At 44.4% G+C, this 23,815-nt stretch overlaps 1 long non-coding RNA gene across 2 annotated transcripts in view; it reads left to right on the top strand.

Moving 5' to 3' along the window:
- The first annotated feature begins 10,178 nt into the window (after positions 1–10,178).
- LOC113015034 (uncharacterized) overlaps positions 10,179–23,815 on the top strand; it is a 53,511-nt gene continuing 39,874 nt past the window's right edge. For both annotated transcript variants that reach the window (XR_013904523.1, XR_013904522.1), the window contains exons 1-3: positions 10,179–10,738; positions 17,425–17,594; positions 17,720–17,860. This is a non-coding gene — a long non-coding RNA (uncharacterized LOC113015034). The remainder of the gene's footprint in view (positions 10,739–17,424; positions 17,595–17,719; positions 17,861–23,815) is intronic.

The raw sequence follows: 23,815 nt of genomic DNA, 5'->3' as shown, positions 1-23,815 counted from the left end.
GAGAGTGTGACCTTTAACTCCTGGGAGGTATCAGCTATCCATCTCCTGTGTTAAAACAAACAGTGAGAGAGAGTGGGTCGTGTCACTCTCGAGGCCGAGGTTGCTAAACATAAAGAACTGTTCCCGATACGAAGTACTACTTCTGAATTTATTTTTTTGGTGGATTTACTTTTTTAAATTGATGAATTAACCTCAAGCACCCTCTAGTGGTCACAGTGTGGCTTTGCTCCTCTAGCTTTGAACCTTCTTTGAACCTGTTACAATGATGTGAAAAGTTAACCCTTAAAGGATGGTTTGCTTTTCATGTTTATTCAGTTCATTAATAAGAGTACCAGCATTAGCATTAATTCATGGAATTCAAAATATCTATCTATCTATCTATCTATCTATCTATCTATCTATCTATCTATCTATCTATCTATCTATCTATCTATCTATCTATCTATCTATCTATCTATCAAGTTTTTGTGATTGTATTAAATCTCAAACATTTTCTCCTTCTTGTGAGTTTCCATCTTGAAAGCTGTAGACAGATAACTTTACCTTGACTTTATTCAAGCTTCTCATAAGTAACTATGCTCTTTTGTAAAACTACAATAGAACAAAACAAAAATCAGTTTGCTAAACAGTTCAAACGGGAATATAAAAGTCACTCTAAACTTGTCTGTTATTGAGCTTAAAAATGTAAATATAATAGTCTTAAAAATACAATATGTAAATTATCCAAGGCAACAAGATAAAGGAATCATTCATAGACAAACACCTGAGCTTTGCCACAGCTGTAGCCAACGGATTGCACTTTCTTAAATATTTAAATGTTTTCATACTGAGAGCAGAATATCAAGAGAATCTATTGATTTATGTCTACAGACAGTGTTGGGAAGGTTACTTTTAAAATTTTTTCCATTACAGAATACAGAATACATGCCCCAAAATGTATTCTGTAACGTATTCCGTTACGTTACTCAATGACAGTAACGTATTCTGAATACTTTGGATTACTTAATATATTATCATGCTTTTTACAACAACGTGAATGTACTATTGCTGTGTGATTTATTACTATTACTGAAGGTCCGCGACTCCGAACTGTAGTAAAGGGACCTCTGACTAATACGGCGGGGTCCCTGTCGGCTCATAGCCGAAAAATAGCTTTACTTTGTTGTGTGGGTCAACTTTTCTTGCGAGAGACAGAGAGAGGCGTTGACAGGCTGCTCCAACGGAACTTATCGTTTTCGGAGGAAAACACGAACACTGTGTACAGTCGAGTCTTAATAGCTTACTTACAACTGGGCTCGTCAGGCACTCTTCTTGGCTGAAATGGTTATTATTATATTTACATGCTTCCAGCTCCCGTTTTTTCTCGATGACAACTCGTACCTTTCCACTCCCCTTTTTCTCCCTCCTCACGCTCACAGACACATAATGGGTATGGCAGTCCATTCTCCCTGCAACACGGACTACACTGCCCATGATGCTACATTCTTTAAAGCTATGCTTGTAGCATTCTACCTGTTAGCACAACAACAACAACGAAAAGGTGCTCTCTCACCCAGGAAACACACAGTCGCAGAAAGAGAGAGCGTCGCCCTGTAACCATGGCAACCGTAACGCTGCCGCCTGGAACAACAGAACGTAGCTGTCAAACAAAACCCAAACAGTCCTGACCCGCGACAAAATGAAACAGGAAAGTACCGCAGTGTAATCCATTTATTTCAACAAAGTAACTGTATTCTGAATACCACCTTTTTAAACGGTAACTGTAACGGAATACAGTTACTCATATTTTGTATTTTAAATACGTAACGGCGGTACATGTATTCCGTTACTCCCCAACACTGTCTACAGATAATAACGCATTATTGATGTATTGTGCCTTAATCACACTAACATATTAGCAGACAACTGGATAATCCGGTTGTTCAGTCTGACGTCACTAGCCGTGTCTGGGTCTAAACTCCGCTGCAGGTCCATATATCAAACGATCACTATGGCATTACTGAGAGTTGAAAAACTGTCTAAAGTCTTTCATCTTTAATAAAATGATCAGCGTTCTGCTCTACCAGGTGTAACAATTGAGTTTAACATCCAGGCATCCATGAAAACGAAATTTATGACATTTAACGGAGTTAGAAGTTAGCAGGGAGTTAGCTCGCTAGCTTCTATCTAAATACAATATAGCATGTCCTGACTGCGGGGTTTTGGAAACAAATTAAAATGTACAGCTCTGTTATCACTTCCAGCATAAATGAAGGCAGAAAACTAAACAGCAGTGACGTTTGTAGGGTTACTGAAGTTGGGCTAGCTGGTATATAATGATGTGCTACGTGACCGCTAGCGACACAGCTATGTTAGCATAATATAAACAAGCTAACCTTTTTTCCACTCGATAAAAGTTACCATGAGTGTTCTCGGTGGTCAGGGACAAATGTAATCGCATGGCAGGATGCTGTAAAAGGACCAAACGTCAGCCAGGAGAACAACTGAGATAATCCATCCACAATACGAGGTTAGTCATTCATATACTGCTGCATGGGCTGGGCTGTAGCTACATCCTAAGGTTTTAAAAACTGAGCTTAAATAAATGATTAGTGGTAATAAAAGACGAGGGAGGTCAACAGTGATCACTGACTGTTTTAGGAGCTTTTTGAGATCAAATAGAAGAAAATACATAACATTAAACATGTTAACAACACAAAAGCCATATTAAACGCAGACTACTTTAGACCCGGAAGTAGGATTCGTCACGTCATCACTGAACAACCGGATACACAAGTACAGCAAGCTAAGTTTAGGTGTTTTGGAGATTAGGTTTGTGGCCACCTGAGGCCTAAAACTATTTTCTTTTATTTTGCTTTTCTTTGGGCCATAAAACTAATGCATAAAGAGCCAAAATCAAAACAATCTGCTGAAAGACTCGAAAAACCCTCATAGATCACATAGATCCCTAACCCTGTGTGTGGCAAAGAACCATATATGGTAATCATATTTGAAGTAATTATTGAACGAAATCACAGAGGTAAAAATCTAATTGTCATGTCTTCTCATACTCTCTCCACTCTAATAAAGTATTTCACTGAATGCCCTATAGAGGGTTTTAGGTGATACTATGACTTTTAATGACTTTTAATGATAACTGTCTCCAGTCTTATCTTGATCTTAAACTCTGGCTTTCTTCCACAGTGTGTCTCCACCCACCCCCAATCTGGATGGCTGCCCCTCCCTTAGCATGGTTTTGCCAGAGGTTTCTTCCTGTTGAAAGGGAGTTTTTGCTTCCCTCTGTCACCAAGCCCTTGCTCATAAGGGGTCCTCTTATGGGGCTTTCTCTGTATTATTGTAAGGTCTTCACCTTACGATATAAAGAGCCTTGAAGTGACTTTTATTGCAATTTTGTGCTGTATAAATAAAAAGAATTGAACTGAATCTGCTTGATTGTTTAACAAAATACATTTGATGATTTTAAAAAGAAGTAATTGCTGTTTTCAGTTAAATTGTTCTCCCAAACATTTTTCTTTTTATCATTCTAACTTGCACACCTCCAAAACTATATACGTTAAAAATAGAAAAGTTACAACAGAAAAAAAGTCAGTTTCATCTTTCTCATATAGGGACATATAGGGTTAACATTAGGGTTGCCACCTTTGGTGACTTAGACCTCAGAGGGTCACTTTTGTTCATTTCATTGTCATGACACTGGTACAAAAACGTATTTGCCTCATAAATCTTTCGTGAATCACTTTGCAGCTTTCAAGTGAGAGCTTTGACCCATGTGTGGTATTCTGCTGTGCTCTCCCAAACTGTTTCACTAAAAAATAGGAGAGCACAATTCTAATTTGTCATATCTTTATCTCATGTCTGACAGAGTCTGATTGAAAGAGATGGAAAAAAATGTTAACAATGTGAGAGACGTGTGACACAGACGAGCACATAGCCAGACAGATTCTTGCGGGTGCTAGTAGTGATATATCAAGTCAATGGAGTGAAACGGATGTGTACCCTGAATTATCTGCTCCACTGTTGGCATGGAAAACTGCCAATCCCCTGAATGAATGATGTTGGCCCTGCATGCTCAATTGAGTGTGTGGTTATCTGCCTAAAAGTGGATGATTGGCAAGAGAATGTGTGCGTCTGTTCACATTGCTAAATATTATTATTATATAGTTTATATCTATAAATATCGAGATTAGTTTTGTAGTTGTGCACTATTTTTCAGCACTCAATATAACATTTTCTCTGATGCTTTACATTTCCTCATTATTGCCCTGACTTTCATCTGACACCAGATGGCGACGTTGGCTTCAAGATTCTGCAGCATTCCCAAGCCACTTCCCCTCCCTTCCTCCTCTTCCTCCTCCTTACTCCAGCTCGGCGCGACAGTCGAATCCTCTCGCCATGCCGGTCACGCCCCACACAGATATCAGCCTGTTTTCTCCAACACAGGCGCAATCACATCTCTCGTAAACACATTGTTTGTGCACAACATCCTGCGCAGACATCTCAAGGCTACCCTGCACTTTAACCCTTGCGTCCAATCCCCACCTGAGGTGCAGCTCTTGGATACATTTATGCCCAATAAAGTTAAAAGCCTGCCACCTTGCTATAGCATTTCCATGCCAAATGGCAAGGCATCAACCCCCTCGGTGCTATTTTTAACCATTATTACAGCCATCAGTGAGTAAAAGCCTGGACGGCAGAAGCACAGGTGAAAAACAAACTGATTCATCGCAGCCGATCAGCTATCACTGCAGCCCTGTGGAAAATGGAGGGGATTTGGTGGCTGTCTCTTATTTTCCCACTTTATTTAATTACCATAAATACAGCATTTCTATCCAAAGCATCCCAAATACAACACGGCTAGAGAAGTCAGTTGATAAAAAGTGATCCCTGCAAGAGTAAGGTGGCGAGAGCTCAGAATGGGCAGAAGAAGCTCTCACCCTGGCAAAACCCAGGCATAAAAGCTCCCCTTATTTGGATTCAGACTATCCTGTACGTTGGTTTGGGTGAAGCGCTTCATCCAGCAAGCGTGTGTGTGTTAAGATACTGTGCAAAGCTGCTTCAGACTGCTAGCTGGGACCATTCATAGCCGTGGTTTTAATGCAGTATCAATATAATGCCCACTATGTCAACAACAAGAGCTTGGTTCTTTATTGACCAAAATGCCATTACACACACACACATATGCAGACATCCACACGAGCACAGACACACATTAAAGCACCATCTCCCTACGTGTGGGAGATGGAGAGACCATCACCATGGAAACAAACGTCATGTAGCCTAGTCTCCCACCATCCACCACTGACACCCCCCCCCACCCCCCCTTCCACAATATGAACTCCCCCCACCTCTCTGTTGCTGCCTGTCTACATGCTTCTGTGTTTCTCCTTCTCTGTTTCCCATTCTCAGCATAATCCATCTTCCCAAAATACCCTCGCTGTCTTTCTCTTTCAGTCGCCACCTCCAAATTTCACCAAATCTGTACAATTTGCCTCCATTGCTGTGCCATTTTTCTCTCCCTTTTTGCATGCTAGAACCCCCCACCACCACCCCCAGTGTATGTGTCTGTTTGTGCGTGTTTGTTTTGTGTGAGAATTTCAGTGGATGATATAGCTTGTGCATGGGGGATGGGGTGCCAAGACAGACGAGTGATTATGATTTTACCCAAGCAGAAATGCATCTTTGCTCTTCCCGTCTCCCAACACTATTTTCTTTCTTATAAGCAACTGATCAGTGGATTTATGACCTGTGCATAATCAGATGATTGATTAGATTAGATTAGATAGAACTTTATTAATCCCTCGGGTGGGTTCCTCTGGGAAATTCGATTTCCAAAAAAGCACAGCACCGACAGAAGTTACAGAGTTACAGAATATTATATATATATATATATATATATATATAATACACACACACACACACACATATATATATAAATACAGAGACAATATAAATAAAATATACGAAGGGGATAAATAGAATAAATAGGAATAAAAATAAAAATACAAGTGAATTGCACATTTCAAGTATTGAGTCTATTGCACCGTTGACTATTTACAAAAGTATTGCACAGTGAGGTGAAGAGGCACTACAGCTTAGTTGTTCCCCCCTCCTTTGTCCTCCTGTTCCCCCTCCCTCTCCCCTCCAGGGAGGGGTTAAACAGTCTGATGGCGTGTGGGACAAAGGAGTTTTTAAGTCTGTTAGTTCTTGTCTTTGGGAGAAGCAACCTGTCACTGAACAGACTCTTCTGGTTGTTAATGGCCGTGTGCAGAGGATGTCTGGCATTGTCCATAATGTCCATCAGTTTCTTTAATGTCCTTTTCTCTGCCACTGTCACCAGAGTGTCCAGCTTCATGCCGACCACAGAGCTAGCCCTCCTGATCAGTTTCTCCAGCCTGGATGAGTCCTTCTTTGCTGTGCTGCTCCCCCAGCACACCACAGCATAGAAAAGTACTCCAGCAACCACCGACTGGTAAAACATCCTCAGGAGCTTCCTGCAGATGTTAAAAGACCTCAGCCTCCTGAGGAAGTACAGTCGGCTTTGGGCTTTTTTATACAGGTGCTCTGTGTTGCATGACCAGTCCAGTTTATTGTCCACCCACAGCCCGAGGTACTTGTACTTGTTGACCACCTCCACCTCCTCCCCCTCTATCTGAACCGGCAGTGGACCTGCTCTAGACCTCCCGAAGTCCACAACCAGTTCCTTAGTCTTTGAGGTGTTGAGTTGCAGGTGGTTTGTGTGACTCCATGCGACAAAGTTCCTCACCAGACTTCTGTACTCCTCTTCCTGATCATCCCAGATACACCCCATGATGACCGTGTCATCTGCAAACTTCTGAATGTGGCATAATTCAGAGTTGTAGCAGAAGTCAGAGGTGTACAGGGTGAAGAGAAGAGGGGACAGCACAGCTCCCTGTGGTGCTCCTGTGCTGCTGACCACTGTGTCAGACGTGATGTCCTTCAGCCTGACGTACTGTGGTCTGTTGGTGAGGTAGTCGGAGATCCAAGCCACCAGGCAGGGGTCCACCTCCATCCTGTTCAGTTTTTCTTGAAGCATACAGGGCCGGATGGTATTAAAGGCACTGGAAAAGTCAAGAAACAGGATCCTGACCGTGCCTTTTCCCCCATCCAGGTGTGAGTGGGCTCTGTGTAGGAGGTACAGGATGGCATCCTCCACTCCGACACCCGCCTTGTATGCAAACTGTAGTGGGTCCTGGGCATGTTGTACCTGTGGTCGGAGGAGGTTGAGGAAGAGCCGCTCTAGAGTCTTCATAAGATGTGACGTCAGTGCCACCGGTCGGAAGTCATTCAGCTCATTGGGCCGGTTCTTTTTGGGGACCGGGACGATGCAGGATGTCTTCCATAGGGCGGGCACTCTCCCCAGTCGCAGACCGGCTGCCTTTGGACGAGGGGTGTGTATTGTGGCTGTAGGTAAACCAGGTTGTGGTCTGACTTCCCTAGTGGGGGGAGGGGGGTGGCTCTGTATGCATCTCTCACATTAGCATACAGTAGGTCAATTGTCCTGTTGCTCCTTGTGGGACAATTCACAAACTGGTGAAAAGCAGCCAGAGTAGAGTCCAGTGTGGCATGGTTAAAGTCTCCAGATATAATAATGAAAGCCTCAGGGTTTTGTGTCTGAAGTCTTGCTGTGACTGTGTGTATTTTCTCACAGGCAGCTGTTGCGTCGGCCCTCGGAGGGATGTAAACACACACACAGATCACATGACTGAACTCCCGAGGTAGATAATATGGCTGCAAGCTAACAGCTAGCAGCTCCAGGTCCGGACGGCATACCGAAACTTTAACGGAGACGTGTCCAGGGTTACAGTATCTGTTGTTAACGTAGACAATGAGTCCCCCACCTCTGCTTTTTCCGCTGGCCTGCATGTCCCTATCGGCTCTCACGGATGTGAAACCGCATAGGTCTACGTTAGCCTGCGGCGTTAGCTCGGTTAGCCACGTCTCCGTGAAGATAAACAAGCTGCACTCACGGTATAGTCTGTGGTTGTTCAGAGCGCACAGTTCATCAATCTTATTCTGTAACGAGTTCACGTTGCCCATGATCACTGTCGGGATTGATGGTTTGAATCGCCTCCGGTGATCCGCTCTCCTCGCTCCAGCTTTGCAGCCTCTGTAGCTCCTCTTTAGCTCGGCCGGGATGTTGTGTCGCATGCCGGTCTGTCCCTTTGTTTTTAGTGCCAGCAGCTCCGCTCTCGAATAGATGAAGGAACTGGTTCCAGAAGTTTTAAAAAGTGCATTATCCATCTTGTATCGCTATATCTAAGAGGTATAAGTAGAGGAAGGTGAAAAAAAGTTTGAAAAGCCTAGTCTAAAAAAGTTAAAGTTAACAAAAAAGGTGCGGTGTTGCAGAGCTACTTGGAAAGGCTGCCGTCACTCCAGCGCCATCTTAGAAGCTATTGATTGATTGATTGATTATCAGGTTTGAAAATGCGTAGTGTCGTACATCATCATCTTCATCAGCAGATCCACAATGAGTGTGTTTTGTTTTTGTTTTGTGAGGTTTTTGGAGGGGGGAGGTCATAAATCATGCATAAACCCAGTAATCCTCGTATGTGTATTCTAATCTATTCTTTAACTGGATTCTGTTCAAGATTTACAAAAGCATGAGAACCGTAGCTCAGGTGGTCTTCCATCTCCACATCTCTTTTTGTTCATAGCATCCTGGGAGAAGTACTATCTCCATAATGTTCTGAGCCTGATTGATATATTACAAGAAAGTTTCTAGGTGTATCTCACTCAGTATTCAAGCGTGAACTTGTCCCTTGAGCGGTTTTTGCACATGAGATTCAGAAAGCTTCGGGAGAGCTGGGGCATTGTCTGAAGCTGTCAGTGTCACATGGAGCACACAGCAGGAGGTAAGCAGCTTCAAACATGTCCTCACTAGAAATACACAGTTTGGTTTTGGCAAAGATGCCGTCTGGGTAGAGGAAGAGCCAGGAGGTAGGATGCCACTTGTGTTTTGTCCCGGTCTGTGTATGAGCACTATGGATGCAGTGGTGTAAAGCACACCTCTACTGGACGCTGGAGCAGTGGAGACAAATCACACTTTTCCATCTGGCAATCCGATGGACGAGTCTGAGCTTGGTGGTTGCCAGGAGAACGGTACTCATCTGAATGCACTATGCCAAATGTAAAGTTTGGTGGAGGGGGGATTATGGTGTGGGGTTGTTTTTTAGGAGTTAGACTTGGCCTCTTAGATCCAGTAAAAGGAACTCTTAATGCTTCAGCATACCAAGACATTTTGGACAGTTTTATGCTTCCAACTTTGTGGGAACAGTTTGACATGGATGAGCAAGTTTGGTGTGGAAGAACTTGACTGGCCTGCACCCCAGCCTGAGAGAACGCCTTTAGAATGAATTAGAGTGGAGATTGCGGGTCAGGCCTTTTCATCCGACATCAATGTCTGACCTCACAAATTACCTCCAAAACTCATCAAAACTGATGTATTGAATATTATAGGTGTTAAGGGGATAAAATTGCTTTAGCATCCGTCACCTGTCATTAGTTTTTACTGCTGATGCTTAGCTCATGTATCAGGGATGAGGTGCCAGGACTGATGAAAGGGACCAAATTCTACTTGACCCAAGTGGCCAAGATATTAGGAAATTTCCCTTCAGAAACAGTACAGCCAGCTGGAGAGCAGAACCAACAATCAATCTTTTGATCCATTTGCCTGCAGAATGAGACTCTTCCACTTGAGACAGCTGTTTGCCTCTTCTTCCACTGGATTGAAAAATCCATCTTTGATCCCAGTGAAGTGAAAAAATTTTTATCCGCAGCTGCGCTCTCTATTTTTTCTGATATGATAGCATGAGCCTTGGGGGCAGAATCTGCAAACAGCACAAATATCACAGTACCAAACTGGACTTTCCCCAAGAATGCTATAATAACCTGCCAACTACAGAGAGTTTAACTTGTCATTAAAAAAATATTAACAACAAAAATAATATAACACAGATATAACTCAAAGTGGAGGCACAGAAAAAGCCTGCTTATAAAAATATGTCGTAAAGAGGGATCTCCTATAACTAATAATATTAAGAAAGGCTTTTTCCAGTCTAAGTTTATGACTCCGGGTGTTAGGATGCCTGGGTCGTTGACCCAGGGTTTTTGAGTTTATTATATTATTTATACTTTCTAGTCTTTGGTTTCTTTGAGTTCTGTCTCTGTCTTCTTTAGTTGCTCTGTCTCCCCTATCACCTGTATCCCCTTGTCTAGTTCGCGTCTCTGTGTATCCTTAGTTCCTATATCCCCGTGTTCAGTCAGTGTTTGTGTCTGCCCTGGTCCCACGTCTCTGTTCCCTCTGTAGTGCCTGCATGTGAGTCTGTGTTATGTGTTTCCTGTTTTACTTTGAAGGTCTCTGTCTTATCTCAGTGTGTTCAGTTTACGCTTCCTTTTGTCTCGTCAGTTCTGATTTGCCCCAGCTGTGTTTCCCTCCTGTTATTCATTCCCTGATTGCTCCCTCTTTGTATTTAAGCCCTGTGTTTCTCTGTGTCCGTGTCGTGATCTACCGTTTATTTTGCTGTGTGTTTTGCCAGTCCACCGGTGTTAGTTTATTTTCAGTTTTTCCCAGTTATGTTATGTTTGCGTTCAGCATTAAAGCTGTTTTGGTTTAAGTTTGTCTCCGGAGTCTGCACCTTGGGTCCTATTCCTGTTTGCACACAGCCGTCACATACCACATTCAGTCTGTGGAAGACTGTAAGGCTGTAAGTGATCTGAGGTATGTAAAAGTGTATGCTGGATGTAACTGGAGGGCAATGTTTTAAGTTTTAGTGGTGGTGAATACCATTGTTACAATATCTTTAAAGCCAGACACAATAACAAAAAAACAGTGGATGATTGTGCTGAAGCACATTCAGTTCGACGCAGCACTGTCTTTGATGTTTGAGGGTTTTGATGACAGCAGCTCTGCAGATTTAGATGCACCTGAGGCTACAGATGATGCAGAACTAGTGTTTCTTTTTGCAAGTCATGATTTAGAAAATGTAAAACTAGAGTCAGAGTAAGAGAATAACAAAATTAGCGCTCCAGAGGAGACTGATGGGTGAGAGAATCTTCCTATTGCTACCTTAACTGCCTCAACTGTTTTTTCTGTGAAAGCCAAGCAGGACAAACTTGCAAAATGAAGATGCATGAAGAGCTCTTGACCACATAATCTCCTGGAAAATGCCAGCTTTGAAAGTGCTGTGGTCACAGCTGGAGAAAAGGGGGAAGATGTTCTGCAACTTCTAAAAGCTGATAGATGCTCTAGCTGCAAAGCAGTGGCCCAATGAACATTTTTCCACCAACCACACTCCAATCACTAGCATGTGACTGTGATTAGCGATTGCTGAATGACTGATTCGTGCTTTGGTCGGTGTCTCTTTTTGATAAGGTACAGCAGGTTTCTGTAAGACATAATGCAAAGTATTATGTTCTGACTGTACTGAAAAACTAAGGGTGACTTTTTTTCTTTTGTGTAAATCATTTAAAATTTTCCTGAGTGAGAAACCCACTGTTTTATTCTAAACTCAGAAAAGGTTGCAAGTGGTTCAGATTTATTATATGGTTTATATCTGCCTCATACATGCCTTGGGTCACTAGAAGATATGAAATAATATTGGGAAAACGACCCGTGTGTTTGAGGGTTAATGTTGTTAACTGCACCCACGGCTTTCCACTTATTACCTGCCAAAACGTCTGCTGTGAAAAAGGTCTTTCAGGACAAGGGGCAGCCATTCTCACATGCAATAAAGTGAGCATGCAGTATCATAAAAAACAGTACAGAGAGTGTAACCTCCAAAGTATACAGACAGTATTTCAGTCAGGCACCATTTTGTTAAAAAAAAACAAAACAAGTAATTTTTTTATTTGTCTGTCTGATAGAACAATAGCAAGATGGCATGCCACAGAATAAAGTATGCATTGTATGACATCATTAAGCCAAACATGATGTGTAAAGGAGCTGCGGTGGAGGTGGGTTGCAAAGTGGCTTGGTGATTTCCCAGCAGATGTATAGAAGGCTTTCGGCTGGACTGACAGAACTGTGGCTGAGTTTGACTTTGTATCCTGTCTCAGTTTGTGCTATTAACCTCCAAAGAACCGAACCGTATGAAACTCCAAAGTGTTTAAAATTAAATAAATAAATAAATAGGTCAAGATGAAATAAATAACTATGTGAATAAATAAGACACAGATATGTAATGTGAGAATGATATTGTGAAATCATGGAACACATTTTGAAAAAAATGCTGAAATATATTACATTCTGCTATATAAATTTACTTATTGTGAAATATTATTTCATGGTCATTATTTTTCACAATAACCGATAATTCCTGAGGCATTTTATTTATTTCCAGCCGTACCCAGGAGGCGCCCAGGGGGCATCCTTGTCAGATGCCCGAACCACCTCAGCTGGCTCCTTTCGATGTGGAGCAGCAGCTGCTCTACTCTGAGCCCCTCCCGGATGGCCAAACTTCTCACCCTATCTCTAAGGGAGAGGCCAGCCACCCTTCGGAGGAAGCTCATTTCTGCCGCTTGTATCCGCGATCTCGTTCTGTCGGTCACTACCCACAGCTCATGGCCATAGGTGAGGGTAGGGACGTAGATCGACCAGTAAATTGAGAGCTTCGCTTTTACACTCAGCTCCCTCTTCACCACGACGGACCGGTGCAGCATCTGCATTACTGCAGTTGCAGCCCCAATCCGTCTGTCGATCTCCGGCTCCCTTCTCCCATCACTCGCGAACAAGACCCCGAGATACTTGAACTCCTCCACTTGGGGCAGGAACTCATCCCCGACCCAGAGTGGGCACTCCACCCTTTTCCGGCTGAGAACCATGCCCTCAGATTTGGAGGTGCTGATCCTCATTCCCACTGCTTCACACTCGGCTGCGAACCGTTTCAGTGCGAGCTGGAGGCCCTCACCCGATGAAGCCAACAGAACCACATCATCCGCAAAAATCAGAGATGAGATTCTGAGGCCACCAAAGCGAAAGCCCTCCGCCACTTGGCTGCGCCTAGAAATCCTGTCCATAAAAATTATGAACAGAACCAGAGACAAAGGGCAGCCCTGGCGGAGCCCATCACCCACCGGGAACAAGTCCGACTTATTGCCGGCAATGCGAACCAAGCTCTTGCAACAGTTGTATAGGGATCGAATGGCCCGTAGGAATGTGCCAGACATCCCATACTCCCGCAACACCTCCCACAGAACACCCCGAGGGACACAGTCAAATGCCTTCTCCAAGTCCACAAAACACATGTAGACTGGATGGGCAAACTCCCATGCACCCTCAAGTATCCTCGAGAGGATAAAGAGCTGGTCCAGTGTTCCGCGACCAGGACGAAAACTGCATTGTTCCTCCTGTATCCGAGGTTCGACTAGCGGACGAACTCTCCTTTCCAGCACCCTGGCATAGACTTTCCCAGGGAGGCTGAGGAGTGTGATTCCCCCTGTAGTTGGAACACACCCTCCGGTCCCCCTTCTTAAAGGTGGGGACAACCACCCCGGTCTGCCAGTCCACAGGTACTGCCCCTGATCTCCACGCAACATTGCAGAGGCGTGTCAACCAGGACAGCCCTACAATGTCCAGAGCCTTCAGAAACTCGATGCGGACCTCATCAACACCAGGGGCTCTGCCACCAAGGAGTTGTTTAACTGCCTCAGTGACCTCGCCCCTGGAAATTGGCGGGTCATTCCCCTCATCCCCAGACTCTGCTTCCTCCTCGGAAGACGTCAGTGGGCTTAAGAAGGTCCTCGAAGTATTCCTTCCACCGCCTGACAATTTTCTCAGTCGACGTCAGCAGCGCTCCGCCAGCACTATACACAGTGCAGGTAGAGCACCGCTTTCCCCTCCTGAGACGCCTGACGGTTTGCCAGAATCTCTTCGAGGCAGTCCAAAAGTCTTTTTTCCATGGCCTCTCCAAACTCCTCCCACACGACTTTTTGCTTCAGCCACTGCCCGAGCCGCATTCCGCTTGGCCTGTCGATACCTGTCGGCTGCCTCCGGAGTCCCACAGGCTAACCAAGCCCGATAGGACTCCTTCTTCAGCCTGGTGGCTCCCTTCACCTCTGGTGTCAACCATTTGGTTTGGGGATTACCACCACGGCAGGCACCAACCACCTTGCAGCCGCAGCTCAATGCAGCAGCTTCGGCAATGGAGACGCTGAACATGGTCCAGTCAATGTCCCCAGTCTCCCTCGGAATGCTGTTGAAGCTCTGCCGGAGGTGTGCGTTGAAGATCTCGCGGACTGGGGCCTCTGCTAGACGTTCCCAGCACACCCTCACTACGCGTTTAGGTGCACCAGGTCTGTCCAGCGTCCTCCCCCGCCACCTGATTCAACTCACCACCAGGTGGTGATCAGTTGACAGCTCAGCCCCTCTCTTTACCCGAGTGTCCAGAACATATGGTCGCAGGTCTGGTGATACGATTGCAAAATCTATCATCGACCTACGGCCTAGAGCGTCCTGGTGCCACGTGCACTTATGGACACTCTTATGTTCGAACAGGGTGTTCGTTAGTGCCAAACTGTGATTAGCACAGAAGTCCAATAACAAAGCACCGCTCGGGTTCAGATCAGTGTGACAGGTGAGACCTGGAGACTTGGGACCGCCCCTGGTGGGCGGAGCTGGTCTTCGCTCCTTTCATAAGCGCAGGTGTGGGCAATTGGGTATTCCTTTGCAAACCTGAAGCTGCGAGTGCTTGGTCAGAGTTGGGCAAGTTGGTGTTTCTTAACTAAAGTCTGATACGCGTCCTCCCCTAAACTTCTGTTAGAACGGTGGGAAACATTGCTCCCGTGAGAACGGTATAGTGGACTTCATCGCCACTGACCCACATTTATTAGGGTGTGACACAAACTTGTGGACAGAGTACCGAGCTGCTGCTTTGCCAGGTGGATTTCTGGCTGCGGGCAAAGGACCCGACACATCAGTGTGTTTTAATTTGTTTTAAACTGGTGTAAGCCCACTGAGTGCTGCGGCTGTCGATGGTTTTGTTTTTTTGTTTTACTTTTTCTGTATCAGTAGGCACCACAGATATTGATTCGCAGGCGGTGAAGGCGCTGCAGGGAAAACAAATCCTTTTTTGTCTCCCTGCTCTTGCATGCACAGCGAGGGGCCCGAGTGAAGATGGCACCGAAGATTTGCCTTTTTTTTTTTTTTTTTTTTTCTATAGTGTTTTACCCATTTGGGGTCATGTGTGAGTTGCCGTCCATTTTTTAACCTGTGTGCCATGTCAATTTGTTTTTAAACTGTTCCCTGCAGCGCTTGTCCTGCCTCACGGGCAATCGTACAGTTTTATCGTTTTTTAATAAGGTAACGTTTTTAATTGTTTTTAGGTGCTGCTGTTACACTGTTTCTTTTATTTTGTATTAAAAATGTAACTCTTTTAAACTGACTGTGCGCCTACGGCTCTGTCCTATTTTAAATGGGTACCTACCACGGGTCACATCAGGGAGGCCGTTCCTCCCAATCACGCCCCTCCAGGTCTCACTGTCATTACCCACGTGAGCAATGAAGTCTCCCAGCAGGACAGAGTCTCCAGGTGGAGCACCTTCCAGCACCCCCCCCCCCCCCCCCCCCCCCCGGGACTCTAAGAAGGCTGGGTACTCCGAACTGCCACTCGGCGCATAAGCGCAGATGACAGTCAGGGTCGGGGAACGGCCCTAAGGCGCAGGGAACAAACCCTCTCGTCCACCGGGAAAAACCCCAACGTATCGGCAGCAAGCCGATGGGATATTAAAATACCCACCCCAGCCTGCCGCCTCTCACCAGGGGCAACTCCAGACTGAGACAGAGTCCAGCCCCTCTCCAGGAGACTGGTTCCAGAACCCAAGCCATGCGTAGATGTGAGCCCGACTATATCTACCTCTCAACCTCACGCACTAACTCAGGCTCCTTCCCCACCAGGCTCCTTCCCCACTATTGTCCCTATTGCCAAGACTGGCAATAGGGACAATAGGGGCCCCGGTAACCCTATCCCGGGCAGGGTAAACTGTTCCCTCGATAACTGCAGGAATGTCTTAAAGACATAAAGACCTGGATGGCCGCTAACTTTCTGCTTCTTAATTCAGATAAAAGTGTGTGTGTGTGTGAGAAACTTGTATGAAAAGCATATAAGTGTGAAAACAGATATAAGATCCCTTGAAAAATTATATAATGAAACTTGTATGTTTTGGATACTTACTAAAACAATGTATGAAAGTAATGCGAAAGTGGCCACTTTCATGAGTAATTAATACGTTTTTACTATTTCTTTTCCGTATGGGTGAGGTTATTGTACTCGGCCCTGAAAAGCCTAGAAATATGGTATCTAACCAGATTCTTACTCTGGATGGCATTACCTTGGCCTCCAGTAACGCTGTGAGGAACCTTGGAGTCATTTTTGACCAGGATATGTCCTTCAACGCACGTATTAAACAAATATGTAAGACTGCGTTCTTCCATTTGCGCAACATCTCTAAAATTAGAAATATCCTGTCTCAGAGTGACGCTGAAAAACTAGTTCATGCATTTATTACTTCCAGGCTGGACTACTGTAATTCATTATTATCAGGATGTCCAAAAAACTCGCTGAAAAGCCTTCAGCTAATCCAAAATGCTGCAGCAAGAGTACGGACAGGGACTAGAAAGAGAGAGCATATTTCTCCTGTTTTGGCTTCCCTTCATTGGCTTCCTGTTAAATCCAGAATTGAATTCAAAAATCCTGCTCCTCACATACAAGGTCTTAAATAATCAGGCCCCATCTTATCTTAATGACCTTGTAGTACCATATCACCCTATTAGAGCACTTCGTTCTCGCTCTGCAGGCCTACTTGTTGTTCCTAGAGTATTTAAAAGTAGAATGGGAGGGAGAGCCTTCAGTTTTCAGGCCCCTCTTCTGTGGAACCAGCTTCCAGTTTGGATTCAGGAGACAGACACTATCTCTACTTTCAAGATTAGGCTTAAAACTTTCCTTTTTGCTAAAGCATATAGTTAGGGCTGGACCAGGTGACCCTGAATCCTCCCTTAGTTATGCTGCAATAGACATAGGCTGCCGGGGGATTCCCATGATGCATTGAGTTTTTCCTTTCCAGTCACCTTTCTCGCTCACTATGTATTAACAGACCTCTCTGCATTGAATCATATCTGTTATTAATCTCTGTCTCTCTTTCACAGCATGTCTTTTATCCTGTCTTCCTTCTCTCACCCCAACCGGTCGCAGCAGATGGCCGCCCCTCCCTGAGCCTGGTTCTGCCGGAGGTTTCTTCCTGTTAAAAGGGAGTTTTTCCTTCCCACTGTTGCCAAAGTGCTTGCTCATAGGGGGTCATATGATTGTTGGGTTTTTCTCTGTATCTATGAAGCGCCTTGAGGCGACTTATGTTGTGATTTGGCGCTATATAAATAAAATTGAATTGATATATATATATTTTTTTTTTCATAAGGGTCTTCTGAATCGCTCTTTGTCTGGTCCCTCACCCAGGACCAATTTGCCATGGGAGACCCTACCAGGGGTAAAAGCCCCCAGACAACATAGCCCCTGGGATCCCTGGGACACACAAACCCCTCCACCACGATAAGGTAGCGATTCAAGGAGGACCACTTAGTGATTTTTGTAAGTGGGTATAATTTGAAAATGCTTTTACTAGTACAGTGGATGTTCTTTAAATATTTAACATTTAAAGTGTGTGTCACTTTACAGACTCCATCTTCAGTTTTGGTTTGGTCTCACCGTTGTAGGTCATAACACAAACAAGTCGTCAAGTCAAGCAGTTGAGGAAAGGGCTTAAGGAAACCATGGTATGGCCGCTTCTGACAGAAAGATCAGACATCATTCTTCTTTTCTTACCAAGGGAATCAGAGACTGCTCCCTGTTGTGAGGTAAGGTCAGGTCACATCTTTTAACATCTGAATAGTAAAAGGTATTTGGTTAATTTATGAAGGATGAACATTAATTGTTGACACAAAACACCAATTTACTATTTTGTATGCTTGGGTTAGTTGAACAGCTGGGTTACATTTAATAAAAATATACCTAATGTTGCTGATGCTCTTAAGACTACAAGATAAGTAAAGCTATAAAATGACTGTGGCCTGCCACAGAAGATGAAGATGAGGAAGAAAAGGAATGCTCTCGAGGATAAATGCAGAGTGGCAGGTTACCTTCGGTCCTTCATTGAAAATGGTAAGGCTACTGCGATAGGTATTTTGCCATTGGTTTTCTCTGATTATACTTTGGTAAATTACATACAGTCCAGTGATCTTGGGTCATTATCAAAGTACACTATAGTAGAGCTGGGCGATATGAGATTTTTTTCATATCACGATATGTTTTTTTTTTCATTTCGGGCAATAACGATATCTATCACGATATAAGCCAAATAACCATATTTGTAAGATTTAAATGTGCCGTTGCTCACAAGTAAAATGTGAAATAATCAGCAGCTTGTTTTGATTTAAATATTTATTTCCCATAAGTTCAACAGGGTAGATGTACTAAGGAACATGAGACTTTTTCAGATAAATAAAGGCAAATATTGCAAACTACACAAAAGGCAGCCGCTAAAGCGTTTAAGTTTCAAAATAGATCAAACAAAACAGACTACTAAATTGTCAATTCCACTTAGAAACAAAATATTAATTCTAAAAATAAATCTTAGTTTGTTTTGCAGAAGAACAGACAAAATTGAGTAACTTTTTTCAATATCAAATAAACTGAGAACTAAAAGGAAATTCTCAATCCCTCCTTGTTGTATAGCTTACCTTTTTAAACAGTTTTAAGAGTTACTTTAGTCTGACAAAAGCCGAATGACAAATTAGCGCTTCCAGTCAGAGACTGAGCATGCACCAGTTTATTGTATTTCCAGACTTGCTTTCGGCACAATTTACATTGCGTGCTACTCTGTTTTTTTTTTTTGTTTTTTTTTTTTAAAGAGGACAAGAGCGGTGAGGTCTATCGCAATAGTTAAATTTTTCTATCGAGAAAAAGTTATTTCGCAAAACATATCATTATCGTTCTATCGCCCAGCTCTACACTATAGTCAGTGTTGGGGAGTAACAGAATACATGTACCGCCGTTACGTATTTAAAATACAAAATATGAGTAACTGTATTCCATTACAGTTACAGTTTAAAAAGGTGGTATTTAGAATACAGTTACTTTGTTGAAATAAATGGATTACACTGCGGTACTTGTTTCATTTTGTCGCGGGTCAGGACTGTTTGGGTTTTGACAACTATGTTCTGTTGTTCCAGGCGGCAGCGTTACGGTTGCCATGGTTACAGGGCGACGCTCTCTCTCTGCGACTGCGTGTTTCCTGGGTGAGAGAGCGCCTTTTCGTTGTTGTTGTTGTTGTGCTAAGCTAACAGGCAGAATGCTACAAGCATAGCTCTAAAGAATGTAGCATCATGGGCAGTGTAGTCCGTGTTGCAGGGAGAATGGACTGCCATACCATTATGTGTCTGAGCGCGAGGAGGGAGAAAAAGGGGAGTGGAAAGGTACGAGTTGTCATCGAGCAAAAACGGGAGCTGGAAGCATGTAAATATAATAATAACCATTTCAGCCAAGAAGAGTGCCTGACGAGCCCAGTTGTAAGTAAGCTATTAAGACTCGACTGTACACAGTGTTCGTGTTTTCCTCCGAAAACGATAAGTTCCGTTGGAGCAGCCTTTCAACGCCTCTCTCTGTCTCTCGCAAGAAAAGTTGACCCAGACAACAAAGTAAAGCTATTTTTCGGCTACGAGCCGACAGGGACCCCGCCGTATTAGTCAGAGGTCCCTTTACTACAGTTCGGAGTCGCGGACCTTCAGTAATAGTAATAAATCAAAATCAAATCACTTTTATTGTCACATCACATGTGCAGGTACATTGGTACAGTACATGTGAGTGAAATTCTTGTGTGCGAGCTTCACAAGCAACAGAGTTGTGCAAAATACAATAATGTAAACAAGCAAAATACAAGACTGGCTACATCTGAAACTAATAAATACATGTACAATATATAATAGTATATGCATTTCTGGATGTGTATTAGGGCTGGGCCATATTATACCGTTCACGGTAATACCGGTATAATGTTAGGCAACGATAGGAAAATGAAATATCGCGATAGAATGGGAGTAAAACGCGCATGCGCAGTGCCTTTGTTTTCATACGCACATGGCCGATTGTTGAGTGAAACAGATGAACCAGAATTGGTTTGTAAAAATGGTGCAACTTCCGTGATGTGGAACTGGTTTGGTGTTTGTCCGTCAGATACACAACAAAGCACTTTTTTTTTTTTTTTGCAGAACATGCAAGCAGCCGTTGTTATTGTCGTATTTGTCGGACTAAGATGCTCTTAAATCTGGGAGTAATCTGGGTCCTAAACTCCGTATGTTTCAGGTCAAACAACACTGCAGCATCACTTAGAGTTAAAAACTGTCTAAATTCTTTCATCTTTAATAAAACGATCAGCATTGCTGCTTTACCAGGTGTAACTATAAAGTTTAACTTCCAGGCATCCATGAAAACAAAAGTTATTACATTTAACGGAGTTAGAAGTTAGCAGGAAGCTAGCGGAAGTTAGCTCGCTAGTTTCGCTAGTTACCTAAGCATGATATTGCATGTTCTGACTGAGAGATTTCTGAAAAAAATCAAACGTACAGCTCTGCTATCACTTCCAACATAAATGAAGACAGGAAACTAAACAGCAGTGACGTTTGTAGGGTTACTGAAGTTGGGCTAGCTGGTATATAATGATGTGCTACGTGATCGCTAGCGACACAGCTATGTTAGCATAACATAAACAGTGAAGCTGGAGGACGAACACTAACACTTTTCCACTTATAAAAGTTAACGTGAAGTTTCTTCATGGTTAGAGACAAATGCAATCGCATGGCAGGATGCTGTAAACGGACCAAACGTCAGTCAGGAGAACAACTGAGATAATCCATCCACAATACGAGGTTAGTCATTAATATACTGCAACAACATGGGAATAGAGCAGCTGCCAGAGAATTCAACATTAATGAATCAATGGTACAGAAGTGGAGGAAGCAAGAAGAATGAGTTTAATAAAGTTTGATTTATCTGACTGCTTTGTTTCGCTTAATGTGCCTTATAATCCCGTGCACCTTATGGTCTGAAAAATGCGTACTGCACACTGCAGTTTAATGTTGCAAAGCACCTCTTTTTAACTTCAGTGGATATTATACATGGTTATGCTCAGGATATGTCAGCCCATTTCTACTGGAAATGCCTTTTGGTTAAACTTTCAGCAAGGAATTTGCATTTGCACTGTTACATTTTTATAAAGCTTTAATGTACATAAAAACCAGCTTCTTGTTTAAGTGAAAATAAATGGAAGGTTGTCTTTTTGCGCTAGTAATGTTGTGGAGTTGTATCTTGTCTCGCATCAATTATATCGTCGGTTATATCGTTATCGCAAATTTTCAAATATATATCGTGATAAATATTTTTGGCCATATCGCCCTGCTCTAATGTGTATACTAAATATTTTTCTGTGTGTACACATATTTTACAAATTAAATAGAGTAAACAATATATAAAAATATACAGAGTTGAGACATGTGCAAAACAGTGGCATTACTGTACAGTATGGAGTGCATAATGTTGAAGTTCCAGTAGTGGAGGTGAGGTGTCTATGACGTGTTCAGCAGTCTGATGGCCTGGTGGAAGAAGCTGTCTCTCAGTCTGCTGGTACGGGACCGGATGCTGCAGAACCTCCTTCCTGATGGAAGTAGTCTGAACAGTTTATGGCTGGGGTGACTGGAGTCCTTGATGATCCTCCCCGCTTTCCTCAGGCACCGCTTCCTGTAGATGTCTTGGAGGGAGGGAAGCTCACCTCCAATTATCCGTTCAGAGCACCGCACTACTCGCTGGAGAGCTTTGCAGTTGTAGGCAGTGCTGTTGCCATACCAGGTGGTGATTCATCCAGTGAGGATGCTCTCAATGGCACAGTGATAGAAGGTTCTGAGGATGCGGGGGCTCATGCCGAATCTTTTCAGTCTCCTGAGAAGAGGCGCTGCTGCGCCTTCACTGTTTTGTTTGTGTGTACTGACCACGTAAGATCCTCAGCCAGATGTACACCAAGGAACCGGAAGCTGCTCACTCTCTCCACAGCAGCGCCATTGATGGTGATGGGGGTGTGTACTTCTCTGCACCTCCGGAAGTCCACTATCAACTCCTTTGTCTTTGCGACGTTGAGGGTGAGATGGTTGTCTTGACACCAGTAAGCTGTCTCATCACCATTGGTGATAAGACCCACCACTGTAGTGTCGTCCGCAAACTTCACAATGATGTTGGAGTTGTTAGTGGCTGTGCAGTCGTAGGTGTAGAGTGAGTATAGGAGAGGGCTCAGTACACACCCCTGTGGAGCACCAGTGTTCAGTGTGATGGGGGATGAGGTGATGCTGCCCAGTCTGACCACTTGGCGTCTGTCAGACAGGAAGCTAAGGATCCAGCTGCAGAGGGAGCTGCTCAGTCCTAGATCCTGCAGTTTCCTGTCCAGCTTCGAGGGAACGATGGTATTGAATGCTGAGCTGTAATCTACAAACGGCATTCTCACATAAGTGTCTCTCTTCTCCAGGTGTGACAGGGCAGTATGTAGTGTCAGGGCTATGGCATCATCAGTGGACCTGTTGTGGCGGTATGCGAACTGTAGAGGGTCCAGTGAGTCGGGTAGTGCAGAGCGGATGAAGTCCCTGACCAGCTTCTTGAAGCATTTGCTCACGATGGGGGTCAGGGCTACAGGTCGCCAGTCGTTCAATGAGGAGATGGTGGAGGATTTGGGTACAGGGATGATGGTGGCCATTTTGAAGCAGGCTGGGACTACAGACAGAGAGAGGGAAGGTGTGTGTGTGTGTGTGTGTTCCAGCCAGCTGAGCCGCGCATGACTTGAGGACGCGGCCGGGAATCCCGTCCGGACCAGTAGCTTTGCATGCGTTCACCTTCCTGAAGCACTTCCGCACAGCCTCCTCAGACACAGTGTGTGCACTGACGTCATCCGCGGTGCACACACTGTCCGGTCTCATGGTGTTCGCTGTGTCGAATCTAGCGTAGAATACATTTAGATCCTCACACAGAGGCCGTGGTCTGCAGTGTGCTGGTTTTCCCTCTAAAGTCTGCGATCGTGTTTAGTCCCTGCCACATACTCCGAGGGTTGTCAAACTGTTGCTCCACCCTGTCCCTGTACTCACGTTTGGCTGCTTTGATCGTCTTCCGGTGTTGGTAATGTGCGTGTTTGTAGTCCGATGTGTTCGCGGAGGCAAAGGCGGTGCTCCGTGCCGCGCGAACATCTCCGTTAATCCAGGGTTTTTGATTTGGGAAGGATTTAACTGTTCTGGATGGGACGACATCTTCCACGCATTTCCTGATAAATCTGCAGACTGAGTCTGTGTACTCATCAATGTCCCTAGCAGCCACGTGAAACATTTCCCAGTCCGTGTGATCAAAACAGTCCCGCAGCGCAGACTCCAATTGGTCCGTCCAACAGTGCACCGCCCTCCGGGTTGGAGCTTCCTGTTTCAGCTTCTGCCTGTAGGCGGGCAGGAGCAGGATGGAGGGTGATCTGATTGGCCGAATGGGGCGCGGGGGAGGGCTTTGTACGCATCCCGGAAAGAGGTGTAGCAGTGGTCAAGTAGCCGGTCTCCACGAGTGTTAAAGTGAATGTGTTGGTGGCGTTTCGGTGAGACTTTCTTCAGGTTTCCCTTATTAAAGTCTCCGGCTGTGATAAACGCCGCCTCTGGGTGTGCGGTTTCCTCACTGCTGATCGCGCTGTACAGTTCCCTGAGTGCTCAGTCAGTGTCGGCTTGTGGGGGAATGTAAACAGCCGT

The sequence above is a fragment of the Astatotilapia calliptera genome, chromosome 22, assembly GCF_964374335.1.
Source record: "Astatotilapia calliptera chromosome 22, fAstCal68.1, whole genome shotgun sequence".
NCBI lineage: Eukaryota > Metazoa > Chordata > Actinopteri > Cichliformes > Cichlidae > Astatotilapia > Astatotilapia calliptera.
The sequence above is the reverse complement of the archived record's forward strand: the minus strand, read 5'-3'. Positions and strand labels throughout refer to the sequence as shown.